A 27,470-nucleotide genomic window follows, 5' to 3' on the forward strand; every position below is an offset into this window, starting at 1 on the left:
ACCTATTGCATTGCAGATGCTTGGTATTACTTTTCCTGAGAATGCTTAAGTAGGGATGTTATCTTAGCGCTAATGTAGGGAAAGATTGCTGCAATATTTCCATCAACCCTCGATACAAGGACATTTGGACTCATGCTCTGATCTTCTGCATCTTATTTCTTGAGTTAATTTTTTTGTTTAGGCTACACCATCTCAACTTTGTTCACATATTTGGCTTTATGCTGATTCTGAATTATTTTTACACTCTTGTTTTGAGGTGTTTTCATATTCAGTTATTTTTGGCTTTGTAATAAACTAACTAACCTTACATAGTTATCTGTGGTTTCTATGTGTCCCGAGAAATACCTGTTGAATTGATTGGCATTAATAACAACTTTCTCCCCTCTATGCTTTCATGCTGCTAAAAAGAACCATCGAATTGTGATTCTAGAGTAGGTCCAGAACTCATGGGCCCGGCCCTTTTAATTGGTAGCAGTGTAGGATGGTTTGCACATAATGCGAGGGGAGAATCTAGAACTGGTCTAGAAAAGAGAGAATCTAGAACCCAGAGTCCCAAATTAGAGCCCAATAACTGAGTACGGAGAGCAACGGAATTTGGCTAAGACTGACAGAGTTTGATGGTGCAGTGAGATCAGCGGCGAACGGATGAGTGAGTATTAATAGGGTATTTGGCATGTGATAGATTGCAGGAATGAATTGATTGTGTGATGTCTGGTGGAGTTGGTGTGAGAGTCGAGTCATGTGGTTTTAGGCAAGATGTGGTGCAAGGATTGGAATTTGAGATTCAGCTTCCGAAGCGGCCCAAGATCCCGGGATATATTAAATGGTGTAGAAGACCCCAAGATTTATTGTGATTGTCTGACCAAAGGATTGAGGAGTTGTCGTGAGACGCCATTGACAGTTCCACCAAAGATAGGGAACTTTGTGTGAATGTGTCACATGGGAATCGTTTAGTTGGCTTTCTGTACAGAGGTGAACTACACTGATGCAGGTGACTAGCATAGGTCAAGCATTGCTGTGTGTGAATGTTCTTGGAGGACTGAATTCTATCGATCCTTCTAGATGGCAGAGTTTTAGACGATTGTGTGAGTGAATGTGTATGGAGAAATTGTAAAGGAGGGTGAGCCACTGCCAGGAGTGAAGGTGACGCCAGAGTCTGCTGTGCTGTGATGGGTCAGTTGGTGTAATGCCGCGTTGGGATTGGTTGGTAATGATCGGGAAGTTGTGATTGGAAAATATTGTCCCGTCGTCAAATTGTGAACAACTTGCAATTCAATCATGCGTTGTTTTAGGGTGTTGCAGGATATTTTTAAGGGCTATCAAGGGTTGATACTCGAGTGGGCGAAGAAGCGCCACCTGAGAATACCCCAGCACAGTATATGGTCAGGGCTCCATACTATAATTTGGCTTTAAAATTGCACCAGTTGAGAGGAGTGATGCTTGCGCTGCGACCTTTGCCTAGACCCACACAGTTTAAGGCGTTATACGCATGGATGCGTGCAGCACATGCAAAGAAAAGGGAAATATATTAAGTAAAGATGAGGAAAGATTTGTGGGCATGTCAGGATGTGCAATGGGATGCACAGATTTAAAGATGGAGAGTGGATACTAATAAAGGAGAACGGCTGTACCCAATGCTGGTAGGAGAGGGAGACTCTCCGAATCGTAATAGAATGGAAAATGGAAATGATGTGAGTAATACAGATAAAAGCTTGGTGGATGGGTTGCTATCTGAGCGTTCTCCACCTTACAATCCGCACTAGGAGGAGAGAAAGAGAGAGTTGGCAAATACAGCGAATGTGGAGTGTCTCAGCACCTCAAAAGGGGCCTATTACAGGAGTTGTGGAAGGATATTCACGTGAGGACAGGAGTGCCCATTTTAGGAGCTATGGAACAAAACAGAGTTAGTGCTGCTTCATGGTTAACTACTAGTCCTATGCACAGTGGTGTGCATGATACCTGATAACCCTTATGCTTCAGAGGATGCTGATATGCTTGAATATCATAAGACACCAGTCCAGGTGTTATTTAATTAGGGGCAACACATCGCTTGACAACATGAAGGCACTCTTTATTTCTAAAAGAACACACCTAAATGATTGGCCCAAGCACGTCCTACATTCCCGCTATTGATTGACTCATTGAGTTTGGCAGTAGTAATTGTAGAACTACACACATAGGTTAGCGAGTTCGACAATCTTGTACTTGCGAGAATACACTAACTGAATAAATCTTTATTCAGACATAATAGGCAAGTGAGAGTTAACCTTGTCAGCAAATGAGGCATGTTTGCTGACTTCACCACGTTTGTGTGACGATGCACACAGAAGCTGCCTCAGAAACAGGCTGATTTATCACGACCAGCTCAGGAGACAAACCATCCTCGGAATCCCGGGCCGGGACTGAAGTAGGTGCTAGATGTGGGCACTGACCTTGAAGGAGTAGGTAGTGCACTTGCCCAACAGCACGCCAGTCCACTCACAGACCTGGGCTTTTCTCATTACTCTCAACTTCCCATTACGCCAGTCCACTCACAGACAAGGGCTTTTCTCATTACTCTTAAACTTACTCATTCCTAGGGTTTGACTATAGGCAACGCCCCCAAGCAGGATCCATGGAGTATTGCATACTTGCGATTTACGTAAGATTTTAGGATATTTTCTTTTCTCTGCCGTGTTTTTTGTCTAATTTTACACTGCGACAAGAGTGTGAGCTTTTTAACCGCAAATTTAAATTTACTGATCACTCTGCTCCTTGATTTCGACAAGCTGGAGATCCCCGCATTACTCGGCCTCTCTCCCTTGACAGGATAATTTCAACAAATCACACGTATTTTCCTGAAAATAGACCACACATGAAGTGTCACATGAGTGCTTGGAAGCATGTGCCTGGTTTAGAATCAGTGATGGCCACCTGGATACTTGAGTGTCCGCGACACACATTAGGCGACACGGGTGGAATAAATGAATGCAGATCCAGGCATGTGGATCTTTTTTTATCACACCTGATGAACCTAATAATCACATTACTGCTGTTGAATGCGTGAGTTGCCTGAATGTAGGAGTTTTAACCTCATGTTTCATTTTGTCTTCCAGAACAAATCATTGATAGCAGAACCCTGGTTTTGCGTTGTACCTATTCACTGTATGTGTGCACCTTAGTGAGTTTGCACAGCTTTTCACTGGTCCTGAAGAAAGCCTTGCTACTATGCATTGAAAGGCTGAAAGATGTAGACCTTATCATAACTGTACCACGGATGTCTATGACCAATTCAGTCACAGAGGACATCCTCCGACTTTGTTTCAAATTTTTTCCTATGACCCCACTTATAAATGTCAAGGTGTCATAGAGGCAATTTTATTCACTTTCACTTGTCACTCACTTTGCACTGAAAAAAAACCTGCTCCGCTGTAATTCAGGCATCATAGTACACCCGGGAGGCATTTGGCCCCTCGGGTAGGAACCCTATGATGAAGCATGCCACCAACTAAGTTGGTGGGTATGGGTTTTTTTTAAAAAGGGAATTGCTTCCTTTTTTTTTTTACCTCATTAAGCAGTAATACTTCCCTGGAATTACTCCTTTTGTGTTGACTGTGCTAGATTGAAAAAGACAACTGCCTGTGATTTTTGTCACAAGATAGGGCATTGGAAGCATGAGTACCGCCTAAATCCGGCGAAACAGGTGCAGGAGGGAGAACTTGTGAAAGTTACAGATGTGGTAAATCAGTTACCAACAGTGACCCTTAATGCGGAAGGGAATCAGAACCAGTTAGTGCAAGTGGAGCAACTTTAGAGGATCTCACAGGGCAATCATACGTACCATCAGATGTTATTTATGGAAGCGCTCAATAGATTTGATCCATTTTTATGAAGGTTTCTGAGGAGGTGGATGACTGTACTCTTGGAGCAGTCTTAGAGGTAGACCAGAGTGGACCATTTGTAGAAGCTGACATAGAATTTCATTCCATCCAATTACATTATTGATTGATACTGGTGCTACCTGTTCTACTGTGAGTTCTGCAGTAGCCCCAAACCTACCCCTCTCGGGAAAATCAATCTAAGTTGTAGGAGTTGCCAACAAAAAAATGACAAACCCTTTGACAGAAGAGATGCTGGTGAAAATCAGAACTTTTCAAGATCATCACCAGATTGTGGTATGTGATTCGAGTCCAGTTGGTTTGCTAGAGCGTGACCTCCTGTGCAAATTGAATTGTACTATCTATTGTACAGTGAGGGGAATTGAGTTGCAGACTAATGATAAGGACATCACTTTCAAATTGTCAAATCAGAATCATTGTGTTGAAGAACAAGAACCTTTTGGATCTGGCGGCGCAGGGTACACCTTAATCTCCTGGGTTCTCCTGCTTAGCTACACAGAGACACAGGGACACTCTGTCAGCGTAAAAGATTAGATTTATTAGCTACAGCTAGTACAGTTGTCCTAGAAGTACACACGGTATGTTCTCAGGAGACTGCCACTTCATTCCGTGGCGCACAATCTTATATAGTATATATGTGACATATACATTAACTAAGAACACACCTAAAACATATAAAAGGAGCCAATAAGGAAAGTTGGAAAACAGAACAGAACCAATAGGAAAGGTTTGAAAACAAAGTATCGAGTAACTCGAAGAAGCCTCTCCTCTAACTGTGTTTGTCACCCCTCCCCACGAGCTAATTCATTAACTGACTTGTAGCTGTCTTGCAGGTGACGAGATACGTTTGTGTGTTTTGGAGGATAGTTGTGAAACAAGAGAATACGAGCAGAGGACAGCGAAGGCCAGACGATAAGATAAAATCAGAAGAGAATAGTGTGAACCAACAGATAGTTGATACAGGGATTAGGAAAACCAGACAGGGATTAGTGTACTCGGCCAGTCTCAAACACCAGTTTTCGTAAACAGAGGCACAAGGTTATTTCAACACACTATTGCAGGAAAAGCAGAAAAAGACTTCGATCGTCGTGCTGCCTGAGTGAGGGCAACACAAAATGGCGGCGGAGCACAAAATGGCGGGTCGATACGATCATGATCGAAAATCGAAGTTCCTCAGACCCTCCTTTTGCCAGAACTCAAGCAAGATACACAGACTCACATTAATCTGAGTCAATGTCGATGGCCATAAGGTCATCGAGCTGTTGCTGTAGCATCATTCTGATATTCTCTGCTCTTTGTGACTTGGGTTTAGGGATGCACATAGTAGCACAAAAGTCGCAGATGGCGGGGCCACAGTTCATACAAAGGCAACAAGAGATGGCTAAAACTACTCCAAGGAATGTCAATATCTTCCAACCCCATTTGGACTGTAGTCCCCAAAACCTCTCCAATAATGACAAATCTCCTTTGTCCTGATGAATCGACTCAGAGATTATATGTAACTTAGAGATAGCTTGGTATACTGTCGGAGCGTCATTAGGTATAAAAATACAGAAACTTGACCCGATCAATTTGCACACTCCACCACGGTCTGCAAGAACAAAGTCTAAGGCAACTCGGATTTGTAAAGTCATAAGACGATCTGCCTGTAGTTCTGCCGTGATATTACTTAAGGCTCCTACAGTGATGTCTATGGTGGTTTCTACGACACGAACCAGTTGCCTTATATTTCTGCTGTTGGCCATTGGACCCCAAAAAGGAAGAAACCCTTTGAGGAAATCTCCTCCCTCTTGTCCTGCTGTGTCCTTGGAATTAATAATCCCTCTGCCATATCTGTTTCGATGATGATTTGCAGAAGCGGTGTATGTAGGGGGAAGAAGGAAAGCTATATAGCAGGTACCAGAAAAACCAGTTGGCAACCATGTGTAAGCCCTATTATAACAGATGAAATATGTACCCTGAGATGGTACTAGAGGCGTTGAATTCTGAGAGGAGTAGACGTATGTGTGGGAACAGCTATTTCTTTGTACGGTGTCAGCAGACTGACCATTTATCTGTAGACAGAAATTGCCCTGATGTGGTATGGTCCAAATCGGTGAAGATTTTCCTTTTTTAACTTTATCACTAAGGCTAGTGACATAATGGGTGACGTTCCAGTTAGTGTACGCTTTTCTTTCGTCAACGGAGATCTTACTACTTTCCATGATTTTAGCCATAGCTACCATTCCCTTTATCAATGAACTTTGGCTAAAATCTGGATCACCAATATGTGAACTAACGGATCGTCTGAATTTGCTTTGATAGGCATTGGAGAAGATAACAAAATAAGCCCAAGCAGAACCTTCATAGGAGAACGGAAGAACTAAATATGGCATTCCTTTTTCTACGGTATGTGGCATAAGTCCACACACCCAACAGTTTGTTGTATTTATCACTAATTGATGTTGATGTAATAACTGGACAAATGAATTGTTGTAATATTCGGTCCTTCTAATGAGTTCATGTTGAGGAAGTGTATGAAATAAATGTGGAGAGAGAGTAGAAGAAGACGAAGAGGTAGAAGGAGAGACAACTTTTCACTGCAGAGCAATAACAATCCAATTTATACATGCTAAAAGAATACACAATAATATAATAATACATAAAGCAATACCACAACGACTATACATTTCTTTACAATGATTCATTTTATCTTTACTTTCTCTTTTGCCTAATGTAGTCTCCATCTTTCTAAGTGGATGCTCACGGCAATCTTCCTCAATCACTTAATCACGATTGTCTGCCGTCCTATGACACTGCAAGTCCTGCAGGCCTATTGCCACTACTCAGGTCGCAACCAAGACTCCTACCGTGACCCTGCAACCGGGACAGAATACTACATAGGAGAGAAAAATCTTAAGTGTTCTTTAGTCTAGGTCTTAGGTTATAGTGTTCTTTATCAGGTACAGTTTGGTCTTGGAACAATGTTCGTGGATTGGTCGTATTCAAGCGACAATGTGGTGGTATTGCTTCCTGAAGAATGTCGTCGTCCTCTTTCTCAGACAATGTTCCATTCAAGCGTGCATCACTGAAAGGTACAAATCGTGGAACCTTTTCGCTCTCAGAGTCTCTAATGCCCTTACGTACCCATTGATCGAACGGAAGAGGCAAAGGCACTTTCTTGCAATGCACACCGTGAATCCAATTTTTCTTTCCTTCAACTTTCACTGCTGTTTTCGTGGTGAGCAAAACCATTCGGGGCTCTCTCCACCTGGGTTCCAAATTTTTCGTCCTTTGGAAGTTCTTTGTGCAGACCCAGTCACCTGGCCGAATGGAATGACCTGGGTCTGTGGAGACCTCCGGCAAAGCACTCTGAACCTGTTGATGGAGAACATGCAATTTAGTCGTAAGGTCATGCAAGTAGTCAATTAACATTGGATATGGTAAGTCTGAGTATCTCTTAGGGCGAGGGACTCCCCATATGTTAGCTGGTCGCCCAAAAACCACTTCGTAAGGGCTAAGTCCCAAACGAGAGTGTACTGCAGTTCTGGTGGACAGAAGAGCCAATGGTAAAGCATCGGGCCAACTAAGTCCTGTACTAGCCTGAACTTTCGCTAGTTTTAGCTTTAAAGTTCCATTGTAGCATTCTACTAAACCCGCTGACTGTGGATGATTTGCCGCATGGAATTTTTGCTTGATACCAAGACCCGCACAAACTTTTTGCATGACTTGGCCCACAAATTCGCTCCCATTGTCACTCCAGACAATGCGCAGCAAACCAAACCTGGGGGAAAATTCTTTTAGTAGAACTTTAGCTGTGGATAAGGCTGTATTGTCTTTTAGAGGGTATGCTTCTATCCATCTAGAAAAGGCGCATACTACCACCAGAACATATTTGAGGTTGTTGCATCGCTCCATATGAATGTAATCGATCTGCAACATCTCAAATGGATATGTTGGAGGAGCAAAGTGACCTGCCGGAGTTGGGGTTCCCTTTCCCGGATTGTACATCAAACAAACAATACAATGTTTCACCACATTGTCTGCACACGTTGGGATTCCTTCATTCTGCCACACTGGAGCCAGAAGCTTGCATATACCTTTCTCACTTAAGTGGGCTGGACCATGCGCCATAGTGACTACTGGTAGCACATAAGCGTCTGGTAACAGCCAACGTTGGTGCTCAGACAATTCCACCCAACATCCCATCTCATCCAACATTCCTGTACTTTCTTTCCACTTGCTCAATTCTTTCTCTGTAGCCTCTTTCTGAATCGATCTTACACTTTCTACTGTATCCTCATACATTCCTCTCTCTCTAACCCAGTTCACAGGACCCGCAACATACATTCGACTTGTAGCATCTCTCACTGTCTTTTTCGCTACTTCATCTGCAAATGCATTTCCTCGACCAACATCGTCAGTAATCTTCTGGTGCGCACTACACTTCACAATTGCTATTTGGGTAGGCAAAGAAAGTGACTCAAGAAGATCAGTCACCAATTAACCATGTTGTATTTTAGTGCCATGGGAAGTAAGGAATCCCCTCTCTTTCCAAAGACGCCCAAAATTGAACGCCACACCAAAGGCGTATTGACTGTCAGTATACACATTCACTCTTTTTCCTTTTGACAACACACATGCTCTCGTCAAAGCTATCAGTTCTGCTGCTTGAGCTGAATTGTGTCTGATACGTGCTGTTTCCACAACTGTATGTAAAGTAGTAACAGCATAGGCTGAAATTGTATCTCCATTAAGAAGCTTGAAAGAAGAACCATCCACCCATAGAATTCCATCCGGATTTTCTAGCGGTGTATCTTTCAAGTCTATTCTTCCTTTTGTCTCTTCCTCAGTACGGAGGAAACAATCATGTTGTTCCTGAACACCTTTCTCTACTGGAAGAGGCAACAAAGTAGCTGGATTTAAAGTGTTACATCGTTTGATGTGCACGTGACTTGCCAAAAGTGTCAGCTCATATCCAGACAAACGAGCACTCGTAAGATGTTGTGTTTTTGTTCGGTTTAATAAGGTATCCACTGCATGCGGCACCATAACAATGAGAGTATTATCTAGCACAACTCCAGCAGACTGTCGAATAGAAATTGCTGCTGCTGCTGTTGCTTTAAGACAACTAGGTAAAGCTTTAGCTACCGGGTCTAACGTAGCCGAAAAATATGCACATGGCCGCTGTTTGTCTCCAAAACGCTGCGTTAAAACTGACAGCACACACCCTTCTCTTTCATAAACGTAGAGCGTGAAAGGCTTACTGTAATCAGGAGTACCCAATACAGGAGCAGAACACAGTGCAGTACGCAAATCAGTGAAACTCTTCTGACATTTGTCAGTCCATGGAAGGGGCTGAGGCGTACCTTTTAAAGTGAGTGACAACAGAGGTTTAGCCAACAGAGAAAAGCTCGGAATCCACCGCCTACAATAAGAAGTGATACCCAAAAAGGCACGTACCTCCCTTTGTGTGGATGGCAAAGACATTTGCGCAATCGCCTGAATTCGTTCTGGGGTTCATCGTCGTCCCTCCTTTGATAGGAGATGACCCAAGTAGGTAACCTCTCGACGAACATATTGTAGTTTAGAAGGTGAAACCTTATGATTCAGATTAAACAGATGACGTAACAATGCAACAGTCACTTCTTTGCAAATATCTTCTGAATCAGCAGCAATCAACAAGTCATCCATGTATTGAACAAGAGCAGCACCAGACGGCATTGGAAAAGCATCAAGATGACATTTTAAAGCTTGACTGTAAATAGAGGGACTTTCACAATAGCCCTGAGGTGCGCGCTTAAACCGGAAGCTTCGGCCTCCAAGAGAGAAGCCAAAAATATCCCTACTCTCTTCTGCAATGGGAATACTAAAGAAGGCATTCTTTAGATCGATAACAGAGAACCAAGTCGCTGTGGAAGGTATCATCGTCAACAAAGCAGTGATATCTGGGACTACAGGAAATTGTGGTACAACAATTTTGTTTACCTCCCGAAGATCAATTACGAAACGAAATACAGGAGGCTGAGAAGGATCAGTGCGTTTAAGAACAGGAAGAATAGGACTATTGCATATGTTACCTCTCATTTCCTCAACCACACCCTTCTGAATCAAATCATGAATGATTTCCAAAAGCGCTTTTTCACCCTCAGTGGAAATTCTATACTGCGAAATACGTGGAAATTCAACATTAGGCTTAAGAGTGACAACATAAGGTGGAATCTCCAGACAACCCACATCATTCGGACCCATGGCCCAAAGCGTTGCCGGAAGAGAAAGCAATTCAGGTGGAAACTGATCTTTGGACAAATACATTGGAGAAATCAGTTTCTATACTAAAGTAAGAGGTACACCAGAATGAGAACAATATATCGTAGCATGCATTCTTTTCAATAAGTCTAAACCCAACAGATTTTCATCGCAACAATTCGTCAAAAGAAGCGGAGCTTCCAAATCATAAGGGCCAACTGAAATAGGCAAAGGGCAAGAAACCGGATTACGAACAGGGGCGCCAGAAAATCCTACAGAAACATTTGTTAAGCCAGACAAAGGTGCCCCAGGGAGTTTGGAATGAATGATAGAACTTCTCATCGCACCAGTATCTAGGAGAAATGGCTCTGAAACACCCATTGTAGTGACATTAACATAGGGTCCATTCTGATCTACTGGAATCGACACAACTCCCTTACTTTGTCCATGGCTGTCCTAGTTAGTGTGAAGACTTTCATTCTCACCTTCAACATAACAATCCTCATTGTAATACTGTGTAGACCTAACATTTTGCTGATCAAAATAATTCACGGAATTAGGAGGAGGAAGGGAACGCTGTTCTTGAGTCGACATACCTCGACCTCTACCTCTGTTTGCTGACTGGAGGCCACCACGACCTCGTGGAGCAGATAGTGCTCCATTGCGCTGTAATAAAACTGGACAACTACTCTTAAAATGACCTTCTTCTCTACAATAGGCACATTGATTAGGTCCTAACAAAGGTCGCGGAATATATGGCTCAGGTTTTTGATACAACCTCTGAAACTGCGGAAGCTGTTGAAACTGAGGCTGAACATAGCGAGGAGGATAAGCTTGTTGCAAGAGAACCTTTGTTTTCAATTCTTTCGTCTTTTTCTCTTGCTTTTCTCTTTCTTCTTTATCCATATTTTCATAATATTGTGCAGTAGCCAATATCTGCAGTACAAAAGGGGGTGGTGGTGATGGACGGAGCATTAGAACCAATCAAACACTCACACCCAGTCAACAGATCTGGGTTTGATCCATCACCGTTCTTTAGCTCACTCTGCCACCCCAGTTCAGACATGGCCATATGCAAATCAGTCTGACCCTGTGCCTCATGGGAACAGTCCAGCCCGAACTGCCAAGCCATGCCTTCCCTGGACCGGAAACAAGCTTCCTAGGACCGGTTTCTGGCATTTCAGCCGTCTTCAGCCAGGCTTGCTTGAATCCAGTGACAAAGTGAGCAAGGGACTCACATCTGAGCATACCCTGCCAACTTATGGCGAACAAAGCAGTACAAAAGGGGGTGGTGATGGACGGAGCATCAGAACCAATCAAACACTCACACCCAGTCAACAGATCTGGGTTTGATCCATCACCGTTCTTTAGCCCACTCTGCCACCCCAGTTCAGACATGGCCATATGCAAATCAGTCTGACCCTGTGCCTCATGGGAAAAGTCCAGCCCGAACTGCCAAGCCATGCCTTCCCTGGACCGGAAACAAGCACCCTAGGACCGGTTTCTGGCATTTCAGCCGTCTTCAGCCAGGCTTGCTTGAATCCAGTGACAAAGTCTGGGCAGAAGAAGAAACAGCCCATGAACTTTCAGAATCTTTCAATTTGTGTGACAACTCAGGAAGCAAATTAAATACAAATTTGTCCACAAATAATCGCTGACCACCCTCTGTAGCCATATCTTGACCACTGTGATCAATAAATGTCTCCTCGAAACGAGTAAAGAAATCAGAGACACTCTCATCTTTCTTTTGTTTGCATGCTGCTAATTTATCCCAGTTAACTCTCAATGCAGGCATCATCGTTTTCATTAATGTGATAATCCTACCAGGGAGTTCTGAAATTAAAGCATCAGGCTTAGCACCACCCACTTGAGCTGCATCCACGGCAATTATAGCAGCCCAATTACCACCTAATGCTTGAACATGATCTTCTCTACGAATCTTAGCCCATAAAGCTTGCGGAACGACATTTCCCATCAACATATCGATATCAGCTAGATTCATGATGCAAGCATCAACCGTCTGTGATAATTCTTTATAATAACCTGCAGGATTCTTACGAGGATCCGGTAGAGTCTGTTTAAGAGCTAAAACTTCAGATCGTTTCCAAGGGACATGTACCCATATACGTTGGAAATGAGCAGGAATAGCTGGATTATTACCTTGAGCCGCAACTTCCTTCTTCCACACTGGAGGAACCTCTCTCATAGGATAATTTTTCAGTGTTAGTCTAACCGACAGATCGGAATCAAGGAAAGTCTGAGAGGACAACAAGGATCTAAAGGAAATAAGTGTCCTTACAGCTTTCTCAACCCTAGAACCCACAACAAGTCCTTTGTCGAAATCAGTCTGAACATCTAACAGATCCTGTGGAATTGAACTCGAATTCACATCCTCCCATTCTTTAATGAGAGTATCACACATTACATTAAAAACATATCTTTGCATAGGCGCATTCATTGTGAGAAGGTAGACATAATATCAGGCACACTATACTGGGGACCCCTCTTGATCCATTTACGTGCGAGAGAGTCCAACCTTTCTCGTTCTTCAGAATCTGGGAACTGACTACGAGATTGTCTTTGAGCAAAAGCTGGAGACACATTTAAAGCTTCAAAGAAAGGAGATAGAATACCAGTGACGGTGTCCGTGAGACGCTTACGCACAGACGGAGAATTAGACATAAGAATAGGGGACAAGGTATTAGGCGAACTAGCGGAAGGAGAACCGGTAATTGCAGGAGGAGCAGAAGGCAAAGGAGATCGAAGATCAGGAGGTGAGGGCAAAGAAGTTGAAGTTAAAGGCAAAACTGGTAGAGGCAGAGATACTAAAAGGAGCAAAGGCGGAAGAGCTGGAACAGGCAGAGGTACTGCTGGCAGCTGAACAGGCTGTAACAACTGGGGTGCATTAGTACCTTGTGCATAGGGCGGAGGCAACCTCAATAAATGGGACATTAGGGGATCTTCTTCTAAATCTTTCTTGTTATCGGAAGGGGAAACAGGCAACACCGGATAGCATTTATCTATCGCCATACGATGCTGTCTTTCTGAAATTTCCATCGCATTATTAATTTCATCATCTTTGAATTGTTGGGCAGCCTGTATAATTGTCATACCCTGTGCTTTCCCATCTCGTTTTGCTTGCTTAATTTCTCTTTACCCAGACTGGATTTAGGGCCAATCAAGGAACAGAAACAGCACTGGTGGCAGTAGTAGAGGCGACTAGGAGTATTGTGGACGCGGGAGGCTGCGCTGCGGTGGTCCTATTGGACCTCAGCGCAGCCTTCGATACGGTCAACCACTCTCTCCTGCTGCATCAGCTTCGCCTTGTAGGGGTCTCAGGACTGGCCCTTAAATGGCTTCACTCCTTTTTATCGGACAGATTTTTTTCTGTCTTTGAGGATGAGGCGTCATCTAGCCAGCTGCAATTGAGTCACGGCGTTCGCCAAGGATCATCGCTCAGCCCTACGTTGTTCAACATTTACATGAGACCTTTGGCTGAGGTGGTGCTTCCTTGGGGAATTCAGCTTGTCACCTATGCCGATGACACGCAGCTGGTTGTTTCCTTAGTAAGGGACGATGCCTTACCTCAGGGGACCAATAATCTGACCCCGTGTCTCAGTAAAGTCCTTGAATGGATGACCTCATCTTGTTTAAAGCTCAATGGAGCCAAAACGGATATTATGCTGTTGGGATATAAAGCTCCAATTAACCTTGATCCCTGGTGGCCGCAGTGTTTGGGACCTTCCCCGAAGCCTAAGACCAAAATAAAAAGCTTGGGGGTCTGGTTGGACTCCGCCCTGAACTTCCAACACCAGGCTAATAAAGTGGCCACGACCTGCTACAGTTTGTTGAGAGCCATAAAAAAAGTCCTAGACCTCCTTCCCTTTGATGCTAGACGCGTTTTGGTCCAGTCGTTGATTCTCTCGCGACTGGACTATGCTAATGCTATCTATATGGGGACACCAGCAGCTACCATAAAAACTCTGCAAACGGTGCAGAATTGCACAGCTCGCCTGCTTATGAAAGTCCCCAAACGATGCTCAGCAAAGGCTGCATTACATTTCCTTCATTGGCTTCCAATCCAGGAGAGAATTGTGTTTAAGACTTTGTGCTTGGCACATAAGTCTATCCACAATGCTGGCCCGCACATTTTGGTCCCCCTGTTCTGCCGCCATCAATCGGCTAGACCCCTCAGATCCAACCAACGAAATCTGCTTGCAGTTCCTAGGGTGAAATTGGCCCGGATGGGTGGCCGCCGGCTCTCGGTCCAAGTGGCCAAAAGATGGAATAAACTCCCCGACAACATCAGGCATGATCCCAATCATATCGCTTTCAGGAAGCAACTAAAGACATTTTTGTTTCCATAATGTCTTCTAAATGTCTCTGCGGTCTGACAGCGCTGGGATGCTCTAGGGTAGCCATGCGATATATAAGAATGTACTCACTCACTCACCCACTCTCTGTTTGGCTTCCTTACGCCAAAGGCGGAAAGAGTCAAACATTGCCGTCCGGGCTTTTCTTTTGAATAGAACTGCTTCCAAATGATCTAATACATCAGAATCGAAACTACCATTTTCTGGCCATTTTAAAACACCATCTTTCTTCGTGTATCGGGTCCATGCCTCGTTAAAGGCAATGGGGCCAACACCATGTTTAGAATAGAGCTCATATGTGGGAGTTCCAACCGAAGGAATCGGACAAGAGTCCTCAAGCCGGGAATCCCTATTACAACCAAAGCAACAAAGTTTTCCAAACTTAGTCAGACCAGGCATCTCGTGATTTCACCTGACTGTTCACAAACTTCAAGGGGGTAAAACTCAGTTTACGCAGCACAAATGCACTTACCCTCGGCTTCGGCTATTGCAATAGTGGAATCTAAGGACCAAAGAAACTAAGGAACAAAGAACCAAAATTGTGGGCGCCACCCACGAAATACTTAACTAAGGACATCTTCTTACGCTAACAGAGGCCCGTCTATCGTCTCGCCTTACCATACATCACCAAAGGAAGGGCCAAGGCAGGGTGGCAGTCAGGGCAGCAGTCGTTAGTAGCCGTCAGGAAGGAGTAACCACGCTGAAAAAGACGTTCGGACCACTTTCGACATACAGGGGTCGCTTGACGTGGCTCGCGATTCCTCCAGAATTTTCTTGCGGGGTTCCTCACGACCTTCGGGCAGAACCGGTACCACTGAAGCCGCCCCATGTTGGGCGCCAGTTGAAGAACCAGAACATTTTGGATCTGGCGGTGCAGGGTACGCCTTAATCTCCTGGGTTTTCCTGCTTAGCTACACAGAGACACGGGGACACTCTGTCGGTGTAAAAGATTAGATTTATTAGCTGCAGCTAGTACAGTTGTCCTAGAAGTACACACGGTATTTTCTCAGGAGACTGCCACTTCACTCCGTGGCGCACAATCTTATATAGTATATATGTGACATATACATAAACTAAGAACACACCTAAAACATATAAAAGGAGCCAATAAGGAAAGTTGGAAAACAGAACAGAACCAATAGGAAAGGTTTGAAAACAAGGTATCGAGTAACTCGAAGAATCCTCTCCTCTAACTGTGTTTGTCACCCCTCCCCACGAACTAATTCATTAACTGACTTGTAGCTGTCTTGCAGGTGACGAGATACGTTTGTGTGTTTTGGAGGATAGTTGTGACACAAGAGAATACGAGCAGAGGACAGCGAAGGCCAGACGATAAGATAAAATCAGAAGAGAATAGTGTGAACCAACAAATAGTTGAGACAGGGATTAGGAAAACCAGACAGGGATTAGTGTACTCGGCCAGTCTCAAACACCAGTTTTCGTAAACAGAGGCACAAGGTTATTTCAACACACTATTGCAGGAAAAGCAGAAAAAGACTTCGATCGTCATGCTGCCTGAGTGAGGGCAACACAAAATGGAGGCGGAGCACAAAATGGCGGGTCGATACGATCATGATCGAAAATCGAAGTTCCTCAGTGTGGCCATGTTTCCTTTATTGACAATTGAAGACATGCCACTGGACTTGAGAGACACTGTCTCTCCAGTGGTATGGGACTTCATGGAAGGGGAAATCGGACTGATTCGAGGAGTTGAGCCAGTCTGCCTACAGATCAAACCTATTGCAGAATTTCCACCTCATTACAACCTGACTTTGGAAACGTTGGCAGGCATTACACCTGTGATTGAGCCCATGATTGTGCAGAGCATTTTGAAGGAGATCATAGGAAGTCTGTGCAATTTGTCCATTATGTGATTGCAGAAACCGAGTTGGAAGTATTGCATAGTTCAGGACCTTAGGAAGGTGAATAATATTGTGATTCTATGTTTTTCTCTGGTAACGAATCCATCTGCAATCCTATTCCAGATTCCTTGTGAAGCTGTCTGGTTTACAGTGATTGACATTTGCCAAGCATTTTTCTCCATTCCCATTGCATGAGGAAAGGCAATTTTTATTTGCTTTCCATCTGGAAAATCATGTCTTAACATGGTGTTGTATCCCTGGGGTATACTGAAAGCCCAGCCATCTTCAATCAAGTCTTGAAGAGGAACCTCAAGAGCTTGGTTTGCCCCAAAACTCAGTGTTTGTTCAGTACATTGATGACCATCTCATTGCATACTATTACCTTAATGAACCACCTGGCTGACAATGGGCATAAGGTATCTCTGAGCAAACTTCAGTTCTGTCTGACTGAATTTCAGTACTTGGGTCATCAAATTGATAGAGGCAAGAGGAAGGTGTTACTCGAACGAGTGGAGGTGATCATGAAAATAAATCTGCCTACTACCCAGAAAGAGGTCAGGATGTTCTTGGGAATGGTTGGATACTATCGACAATGGAATCCAAATTTCTCCTTGATGGTAAAGCCTTTGCAGATGCTGACACACAAAGGTGTGAGTAGTCCGGTACTTTGGGCCAAACGACTGCTTACTTGCCTTTTTAGAGCTGAGAGAGTGCCTCTGTCGTGCTCTTGCTTCAGGAATGCCTAATTACAACAAAGCGTCCCATTGTTCAGCCATGAAAGGAAACGTTGTGCTCTATCTGTACTCATCCAGACACATGGAGGTGCCCGTAGACCAGTGGCCTATTTCTCAAGTATGTTGCTGCAACAGGTGTCAGTATCAAATGATGTGAAAGCATTGTGATGGGTCATCCACTTACTGTATATGTACTGCACTCAGTTGAACTCCTATTGACGAGGACCAAAACACAGCACTTCACTAACACCAGACTGACGAGATATGAGCAAGTGCTGCTTGCTTCAGAAAATATAACTTTAGAGCACTGTTCTGTTACCTTGTTACCTGTTCCAAATACTGATGGAGAAGAATGTGAAGACTACTGAGCTTGGCACCAAGCCGACACCTGACAATGTTGATGAACCATTGTCTGAAGTTTGATGTTTACAATTGGAAGCAACAGTTCAGGAACTAGCGGGTTGGATCAGAGCAGGTTGTGAGAAGGAAGAAGGTGACATATGGGTTTCAACTGATGATAGAGCAGTATTACCAGATTGTTTGCTGAATCCAATGGCAAGGCAGATTCATGGAGCAGCTCACATAGGAAGAGATGCAATAGTGAGATTTTTCAGGCAGACTTGGTTTAATCCAAAGTTCCGTGTGATTGCAGAAGCAGTGTGTCATCAGTGTGTTACGGGCCGACAGATCAATGCTGAAAATAAAACTGTTGTTGCTCTGAGCCACATTGGAAGGTCAGGTGGTCCTTTCAATCAGATCCAATTGGACTTTGTTGAGATGCCTTTATTTAATGTATTGACATACATTTTGGTAGTTGTGTGCATCTTTTCTCGTTGGGTGGACGCCTATCCAACTAGGAGGTGTGACAGTCTCACCATAGCAAAGTTGGTTTTTAGGGAGCTTATACCTCGTTTAGGATTTCTAACCACATTGGAGTCAGATAGAGGAACTCACTTCCACAGCAATATCAAGATACAATTGTGTACAGCCCTGAGTGTGGATCAGGGACTGCATTGTACTTATAGGCCAGAGGCATCAGGCATTGTGGAGACTGGCAAAAGCATGTGCTTCAACATCTTGAAATGGCCTGATGAGAAAGGCGATGCGCTTACCTGCAGTGCCGTCTACAGCTTTGATAACCATCACTGATGACTTGATCGTTGACTAATGTGAAGGATTGGCTGATTGGGTTTGTTATGTGTCTTCCCCTATGCCTAGCCTGAAAGTGGGGGTCACGCTGGGCTCTGTTCTGAGCCCCACTCTCTTCAATCTATATATGCCACCCCTCGCTTTTCTGGCAGAAGCTTGTGGGGCCAAAATAATATCACATGCGGACAATACACAGCTGATTTTCACTTGTGAGAAGGGAGCTGACTTTGATGGTGAGAAGATCTGATCATGTCTCACTTTGGTGTTGAATTTACTCAGTAGGAACCAACTGAAATGTAATTCCGAGAAATCGGACATTTTCTTCCTCGGCTCTTTGTCCATGGAGGACTGAAGACAGTGGTGGCTTGTGGAGATGTCTCTGCCTCTCTCAGCTCAATCCATGGTAAAACATCTCAGCATCTATATTGACAGTGCTCTCTCAATGAGACTTCAAGTACTATCCGTAGTGGACATCTGCTGTGGCATGCTACATATGTTGGGAACATTTCTACCTCTTCTCTCACTCGACACCAGGAAAACCATGTTCCAGGCTCACGTTACTTCCAGACTGGAATACTCAAACCATCGGTACCTGGGCCTTCTAGGTCATCTCCTCCAGTGACTCCAAGTGGTTCACAATGCTGTGGCCAGACTGGTACTTAGGCTTAAGCCCAGGACTCACATGCCCCCTCACCTTAAGGCATTACACTGGCTCCCTATGAGTAAAAGGATCAAGTTTAAGGCCCTGGTATTGTTCATTGAAGCCCTTTATGGTAGGGGCGCGGGCTACCTCAGGGAAGGTGTCAGCTACTTCTTGCATGCCAGATCCATGAGTTTATCTTCCATGGGCTTGGCCTGCTTCCCCAGAATAGGCCTAGTTTGGGTTGGGAGCACATCTTTCAGGCTCTTGGGAGCTCAAGCGTGGAATAAACTCCCAGCTTCTCTCAGATCTACGGCTGACCAGCCGGTTTTTAAGAAATCTCTTAAAACTTGGTTGTTCCAATCAATCAATCAATCAATCAAAACATTTGTAAAGCGCACTACATACCCGCGAGGGTCTCAAGGCGTTGGGGGGGGGCTACTACTGATTGAAAAGCCAGGTCTTGAGTGTTCTCCTGAAGGTCAGCAGGTCTTGGGTCTTTCGTAGGCTCAATGGTAGGGTGTTCCATGTTTTGGTGGCGAGGTGGGAGAAGGATCTCCCACCGGTGGTAGTTCTTCGGATGCGCGGAACGGTGGCAAGTGTGAGGTCGGCGGATCGTAGCTGGCGGTTGGGGATGTAGAAGGAGAGTCGACTGTTGAGGTAGGCAGGGCCGGTCTTGTGGAGTGCCTTGTGTGCGTGGATGAGGAGCTTGAAGGATATCCTCTTGTTGACGGGGAGCCAGTGCAGGTTTCTCAGGTGGGGGGGTGATGTGGCTGTGGTGTGGTATGTCGAGGATCAGTCGTGCCGAGGCGTTTTGGATGCGTTGTAGTCGTTTGATGAGCTTGGTTGGGGCTCCCGCATAGAGGGCATTTCCGTAGTCGAGTCTGCTGCTGACGAGGGCCTGGGTGACTGTCTTTCTTGTGTCTGTTGGGATCCATTTGTAGATTTTGCGGAGCATGCAGAGGTTGTTGAAGCAGGAGGAGGAGACGGCGTTGACTTGCTTGGTCATTGAGAGCGTTGAGTCTAGGATGATTCCCAGGTTACGTGCAAGGTCTGTGGGTGTCGGGGATGTCCCCAGTGCCGTCAGCCACCAGGAGTCGTCCCAGGCTGAGGGGTTGGAGCCGAGGATGAAGACCTCCGTCTTGTCCGAGTTCAGCTTCAGGCGGCTGGCCCTCATCCAGTCGGTGACGGCCTTCATTCCTTCGTGGAGGTTGGTTTTGGCGGTGATGGGGTCCTTGGTGAGGGAGAGTATCAGCTGAGTGTCATCAGCATAGGAGATCATGGTGAGGTCGTGCTGACGGGCGATGTGTGCAAGCGGGGCCATGTAGATGTCGAACAATGTCGGGCTGGAGGAGGAGCCCTGGGGTACTCCGCAGATGATCTTGGAGGCTTTGGATCGGAATGGGGGGAGGCGGACGCTCTGGGTTTTGCCTGAGAGGAAGGATGTGGTCCATTCCAGAGCCTTGTCTCGGATCCCTGCGGTGTGGAGTCGTGCGAGTAGTGTGCGGTGGCAGACGGTGTCGAAGGTGGCGGAGAGGTCTACGAGGATGAGAGCTGCGGTCTCACCGTTGTCCAGTAGGGTCCTGATGTCGGTGGCGGCAATGAAGGCGGTCTCGGTGCTGTGGTTGCTGCGGAACCCTAACTGAGAAGGGTCCAGGATTCTGTTTTCTTCGAGGTATTGGGTTAGCTGTCTGTTGATGATCTTCTCAATGACCTTGGCTGGGAACGGGAGCAGAGAGATGGGCTGGAAGTTCTTGAGGCCTCTTGGGTCTGCCTTGGGTTTTTTGAGAAGAGCGTTGATCTTGGCGTGTTTCCAGCTCTCTGGGAAAGTTGCGGTCTCGAGTGAGAGGTTGATGACGTTGTGCAGGTGGGGTGAGATGGAGCTGCTTGCTTTGTTGAAGACGTGGTGCGGGAATGGGTCTGACGGAGAGCCGGAGTGGATTGTGCTCATAGTCTTGATGGTGTCATCGATGGTCACGCTGGCCCAGGCTAGCAGGGGGTCGTAGTCGATGATGTGACGAGAGTCTGTTGTGTTGCTGTATGTTGGGGCTGTCTGGGTGTTGAAGCTGTTGTGGATGTCTTCTATCTTGCGGTGAAAGAAAGTGGCGAGGGAGTCGCACAGGGCTTGCGACGGCGGGATGTCGTTGGTGTTGGAGCTGGGGTTGGAGAGTTCCTTCACGATGTTGAAGAGCTCCTTGCTGTCGTGTGCGTTGTTGTCGAGGCGGTCTTTGAAGGAGGTCTAGGTGTGGTTGTCAGGTCTGTTAGTGTTTGACTATTAATGCTGGGACACTCTTGCTGAGTAGCCTTGCGCTCTACAAATATGCCTCATTCATTCATCAGATTGGAGCAACAATGACACTGACATCGAAAGACCTTTGCCATGGCCTGAGACCTGGGGACTGGCTGCTTGTCCGAAAGCACATTAGGAAGAACTGTCTTGACTAACAGTGGCGTGGACCATATCAGGTGATATTGATAACGAATAATGCTGTGAAGTGAGGAGGAGTGCTGAACTGGATGCACGCTTGCCATACCCGACGAGTTTCAGGACCCTCCGATGAAACATCTCCTCTCCCAAAAGTAATTCCTGCCGTGATCGGAAGGTCACCAGAGAAGGTTAGCCAAGCTGTGGGGATTCCTGAAGAGGCTGGATTCCCACCAGGTCAAGCTGAGAGGCACCAAACTACAGAAGACCCAGGTATAGACTCTGAGGAAGACGGTCACATTGTGAGTGGTATAGAGTCTGACCCAGCAGAAGAGACTGGTGTGGAAATTGGTAATGCGCAGTCAAGAAAGAAAATGGTCGCAAATGAATCATGGCCTGTGAGATAGGAAAGAAGGAACTTGAGACTTGCATCTGAGAAAGAACTTGCACAAATAATGAGTCATCTGAGTACGATTTAAGTGAGTCCGAACATACCCCAGGAATGGTAAAGAGATCAAGGAGAACAAAAGTGCTGTGTCAGAGATACTCCTCTCCCGAGTGGACTTATCTAGCTACCAATGTCATGGCGAGCGAGGTCCAAGACTTCGATACTGATTATTGAGATCCTGCTGAGAGTTCCTGGAATAGAGGCTAATGCTATTCTGTCATTGACTGTGCCCTATCCACCAAGGTTGAGTGGTTTACGGACTCTGATTCTGGAACACATCAAAATTCCTGAGCTTTGGAAATCCACAGCTCCTCAGGAGATTTCAGCATTTAGCGCAAAACTGTTACAGTGAGTCATTGAGGAGATTATCGCTGATCTCATAAGGGACATAAATTGAACTTTTGCACTGTAAATGAAAATTTGCTTGAAGGAAGATAACCTAAGAACGAGTGGAAGAACAATAAAAATAGGGACTTTTCCTTTAGATGAAGAAAGAGGGCCAAGGAAGTCTTCCACGCTGTGTAAATATGATGCCAAAGACTGTTCTAAGAATTTTCTAAGATCCAAAAAGAAGTTGCTCAAAGACTTTGTAGCCAGTACATAAGAGGCGGAGGAAAAGAGACACTGTGTTTTGATCCTCTTACAGCTATACTTATTGTAGGAATAATCATAGTGATAGCTGTAGTAGTCGTTACTGAGTCCATTTTAAGTGCACACAAAGCTGAGGTACATGAAGTAGGGGTACATGGGACATCCACACCTACCACTTCTGCCTCAAAAGAGGGTACACTAGGATCTGATAAAGGTTTATTAGAGCAAACAAGTCTCTTTCTGCATGTAGATTTGTCTAAAGGTGATTACATGCTGAATGCTTATACAAAGTTGCTGAATAAATATGTGAATATCTTGAATGTGAGAGAGTGTTACATGTGTATGCAATTGCCTGCTTCAGTCGAGAAAGGTATTAGGTACTCGAGGAAGGTGTTAGGTACCATCACCTGCCCTTGACTTACGGTATTAGTTGTAGTTTGCACCTTAGCATATGTTATGGAAAGGATCATTATGAGTACTATTTCTCAAATTATGATTTGGTACTCTAAGAAGTTGCAGTCTACAAAAATCTGAATACATGTGATTATTACAAGCAAGAAGAGAGAAAGGGATATTATTGTGTACCCACAGTAACACTAGACACTGCTAATGCCCATGGACACAACTTAACCTGCACATTAACAGACATAGAAAAGGAATTTGTAGATTAAGTAGAGGCTAGACATAGAGGCCTAACCGCCAAGCTTAATAACAGGGAAGGAAAGTTCAAGTGGACCAAGGAGGAGTTAGCTCACAAGACTAAGGGAAGCTATGGTCCTATAGCTCTACATTGGGAACAACAAGGCCAGCTTTGCATTCAACAGGTACAGACCTGTTATGATGCTATTTAGTGGGATCACATCTTCCTAATTGATGCTTCATCGAAGAAGTCCCCGAAAGAAGCAGTGCAAGTGATGCCAGGAGTATATTTTGTGTGTGCGAAGACGCATACGGTTGGCTTCCAAACAATTGGTATGGTACTTGTGTGGCAGTTGTGTTTCCAAAGATATATCATGTGGAACATTTGGAGAGTTTGGAGGGAACATCGAACCATAGAGAAAAGCATGGACTGAGTACTGGTAAAATTGTGGGAGTCATATTCAGAGCGTTGATACCCAGCTTGGGCATGGTGTTGAATGACATCAAGATTAGAAGGTTGTCTACCATTGTGGATAAATTGTCAGTCAACACAACTCAGTCATTGTGGCGCGTAGATGGAGAGTTTGCATTGATAAAAGCAATGGTGATGCAGAACCGTCTCGCTTTAGATGTGTTGTTGGCAAAAGAGGGCAGAGTCTGTTGGATGTAAAAGTTCTAACAGTGTTGCACTTACATAAAAGTAAATATCTGAGGGGGATATATAAATACCATCACTGAGATACACCATGAGATACATGACTTGGCAACCGAGGGAGTTTGCGATAAGATTGGAAAAGGATTTGGAACAGTTGGAAATTCGTTTGCTAACCTAGGAAAGGGAATTCTTGAATATATCTTGAAGCCAATAATAATTGCTGTGGTCTGTGTTATCATCTTGCCAGGTATGATAAGAGCATACAAATGGCACAAGTCGAGGCAATAGGAGAATTCCTTTAGGGAGAGAGAAAGAAGGGTGGAAAGACTGCAAGACAGTCATTAGGAGATTTGTAAGTGGTTGGAGGAGTTCAGACAGAGGGGACTAGCTACATCATCTATTTAGATCAGTCTACTCTACAGGGAATTAAAGAATGTTGTTATGACACAAGTCATCAGGGGGGGCTGATGTAGTGAATACCGCATTTTAATTGTAGGGGTGCATTATAATCATACATGTAGAGCGCACTCGCATATAATCCTTTGTCGTGTTAACATGAAGTGTTAGGATCTTGAAATGTAATAACGTGAAACGGAATGTTTATAGGCCATTACATATTAACATGGAGAAATAACTTAGAAAGTGAATGTAACTAACAGAAAACATTTACGTGAAGAACTCGTGTTGTGCAAATGACAATCATTAATTTATTAAATGTGTTTATTAATTGTGTCCTTTTACAGGTCATTGTGTTAATTGAATATCCCTTATTTCCAATGTAATTTTGTAAAGCTCACATGGCTTTTTCTTATGTTAGCTGAATTTGTAGGCCTGAAATTCAATTTCTCTGAAAGCTCTTGCTTTAGAATTAACAGTTTGAATTTCATGTATGCTGTGGGACTTGTTCTTTCTCACGGTTTGTGTTGCATGTGAAAAAAGTGATCTTGTTAGCTAGAATAATGCCTTTGTTTTACTAGTCAGGCAAGGAGAGAAAAAGTTACATCGTTTGGTCTGCATAAATATGAGAAGGCCCTTGTCCTTCGCACAGGAGAGAGCTTGGGAACCAAGGACAGAAATGGCGAGAAGAAGAACATCGCAGTCCCATGAAAAATTATCTTTGAGATTGTGTTCAGAGCGGATGGTGTGACCTGCAAGGACTCTTGGTAAGGATACCTGGAATATTGGGACATTGAAAGTAGGGAAAGTGCCCACTTCTTCTTTTGCCTTTGGAAGGAAAGCATCTTAGAACGAGCTCTATCTCAATAGCTTTATGCTATTGGACCCATCGATGGTGGGGAGTCTTCTTATGAATGCTCCACAAGCTGACACCTATTCCTTTTCCTGAGAATTCTTCAGTCAGGATGTCATCTTAGCGCTAGTGTATTGATAGATTGATGCTATATTTCCATCAACCCTCAATGCAGGGAAATTTGGACTTGTGCTCTTTGATTCTCTGCATCCTATTTCTTGAGTTAATTGTTTTGTTTATGCTACAATGCCTCAACTTTATTAGCAGATTTAGCTTTATGCTGATTCCGATGTATTTTTACACTCTTTTTTTCAGGTGTCTTTATGTTCAGTTATTTTTGCTTTGTAATAAACTAACCTTACGTAGTTGTCTGTGGTTCCTGTTAAATTGAATGGCATTCATAACGTCTTTCTCCCCTTTATGCTTACATGCTGCTAAAAAGAAAGAGCGAATTGTGATTCTAGATTTGGTCCAGAACTTATGGGCTCGGCCCTTTCAAAATCATGACTGATTGGTTGATTGATCTAGTTCCCCTCACTTGGCTTCTGTGTATTACCGCAGACCTTATACGTGGTCGACATTGTTTTTATTACTAGAATGATATTCGAAGCATTTATCAATGTATCCTTGCACCTGTTCCCTACTCTAATCCAATTTAAACAAATACCTGTTTAAGCCTGCCCCTTTAATCTAAATCGTAAAAAACTTCCCTGTCTAATTTGGGGTTTAAAGTTCAAGCTATAATTTGTTCACAATTATTACGTATATGAACGGCTTCAATGTTCACTTCTGCAAAATTTGGTGTTTTTTTTGTTTAGTTTTTTTGCAAGAATATTGTTAATTCATAGTTTTCAGCTGTGTAACAGCTCTATGGAAGCGTGCTTACAACCAAATGACAGCAGTCCTGAATTCAGGACCGACTCTGTGCAGGTCTCAAGTCTCTTTACTGATGACGAATTAGTTACAGCCAATGCCATCTGAGTGCCAGGAGCCAAGCCCACACTTTCCAGGGGTCCTGTCATACATTTGGAGTAATGCCCCACTAAAATGGCCACACCACGTGCTCCTACACGGACTGACCTCACTGCTACACCAATAAAACTGCTACATGCCAGTGCAAAAGCAAAACGTCATACAGATGAAAGACAGTCATAATCAACCAATGGCTGATCTACATGTGAAAGATGCTTACAGCAGCAAATCGCTGGGATGACTGACCTTTTATTCCTCTTTCTATTCAAAGATCATGTGTGCTCTGAATGAGAAGTTGCAAGAGAACCTGTCACTAGCCAGACTAAAATAAACTGTAAAACGGAGATAAAAGAAATTATAAACTTTGAATTTTTCACAAACACATTTATAGGTATAAAGATGTGTGCAAATATAAAAAGGATGAACATATTGACAACGACGTCCTGCTAATGAAATACTAAGAGTGGGAAAAATAGGCAGAAGGAAAAACCGAGAAAGCCAGAGTGTTAACGAGATGAGAGGCAGCGAGCATTAAAATGCGGAACTAATGGGCTCGTCAAATGTAATTCATGCAGATGAATAGCAAAGTATGAGTCATGTCTATTTTGGGACACAAAAGCTAAAGATAGACTAGGAAGCAGAAATAAAGAAGGAGCAATATCTTAAGACATGCTCCCAGCGGACACGCTGGCATTCAAAGCAGGCAGTGCCGCAGCTTTCAGCGGCTTCACGTCGTGCAGCTGCCCTGGCAGATATGTTTCAAGTAGTGTGATGAGACAAGGCTATTTTCCTTATCACACCCTCTTTAAACGCAGGTGTCCAGTAGACCAGGTTGTGGCATTGGCTTTGGATGACTGCCCATCGTGGGTGGCTTTCATGACTCCCTGGGAGTATTTTTAATACAGTTGTAGTATTGTCACGTTCAACTCACTTGGAGTAAGGAGCAAAGGTACCTTGTCTCAATGGCAAAAGATGTGGTCAGATATTGTTGCAAAGTGTGCAGACTAAAGAATTAATATATAAAATAATGATGATAAGGCATGTAACTCCAAAGAAGTTAAAACCAATGTACATGACCACTTATGGTCTTTGTTGGATGGCCTGTGGGAAGGAGGGGCATGCATTGGATATGTGTTGGACATGCCCTAAAATAAAGAAGTTCTGGAAGGAAGTTCTTAGCCATCTCAAAGGAGTGGTGGGCTATCCTCTTCCACCAGAGCTGGCAACTACTGTCATGGGACTGGGGTCACCAATACCGACTAGAGAGCAATACATCTGCTCTTGGCAGCAAAACTACTACTGCCACTGAAATGGAAATCTCCAATGGCCCCCATTATGCAAGATTGGTCTAGTAAATTGTGGTTGCTGCTGGCTGTGGAGAACTTAGGGACATATCATCAAGGACCGGCGATAATTATCGCTAAGCGCAGTTAGCGCTAGGATAATTATCGCCGGGTAACGTAGAATTTTATTGCTGGGATAGCGTGCTATTAGCAACGCTTATCTCAAAAGCAATAAAGTTCCAATTGTGAGATTATCGCTGGAAATCCAGCTACAATCTTACGAAGTTTGGCGATAGCTTGATGATAGGGCAAGGCATACTTTAGCCATGATATCCACCTTACAT

The sequence above is a fragment of the Triturus cristatus genome, chromosome 3_1, assembly GCF_964204655.1.
Source record: "Triturus cristatus chromosome 3_1, aTriCri1.1, whole genome shotgun sequence".
NCBI lineage: Eukaryota > Metazoa > Chordata > Amphibia > Caudata > Salamandridae > Triturus > Triturus cristatus.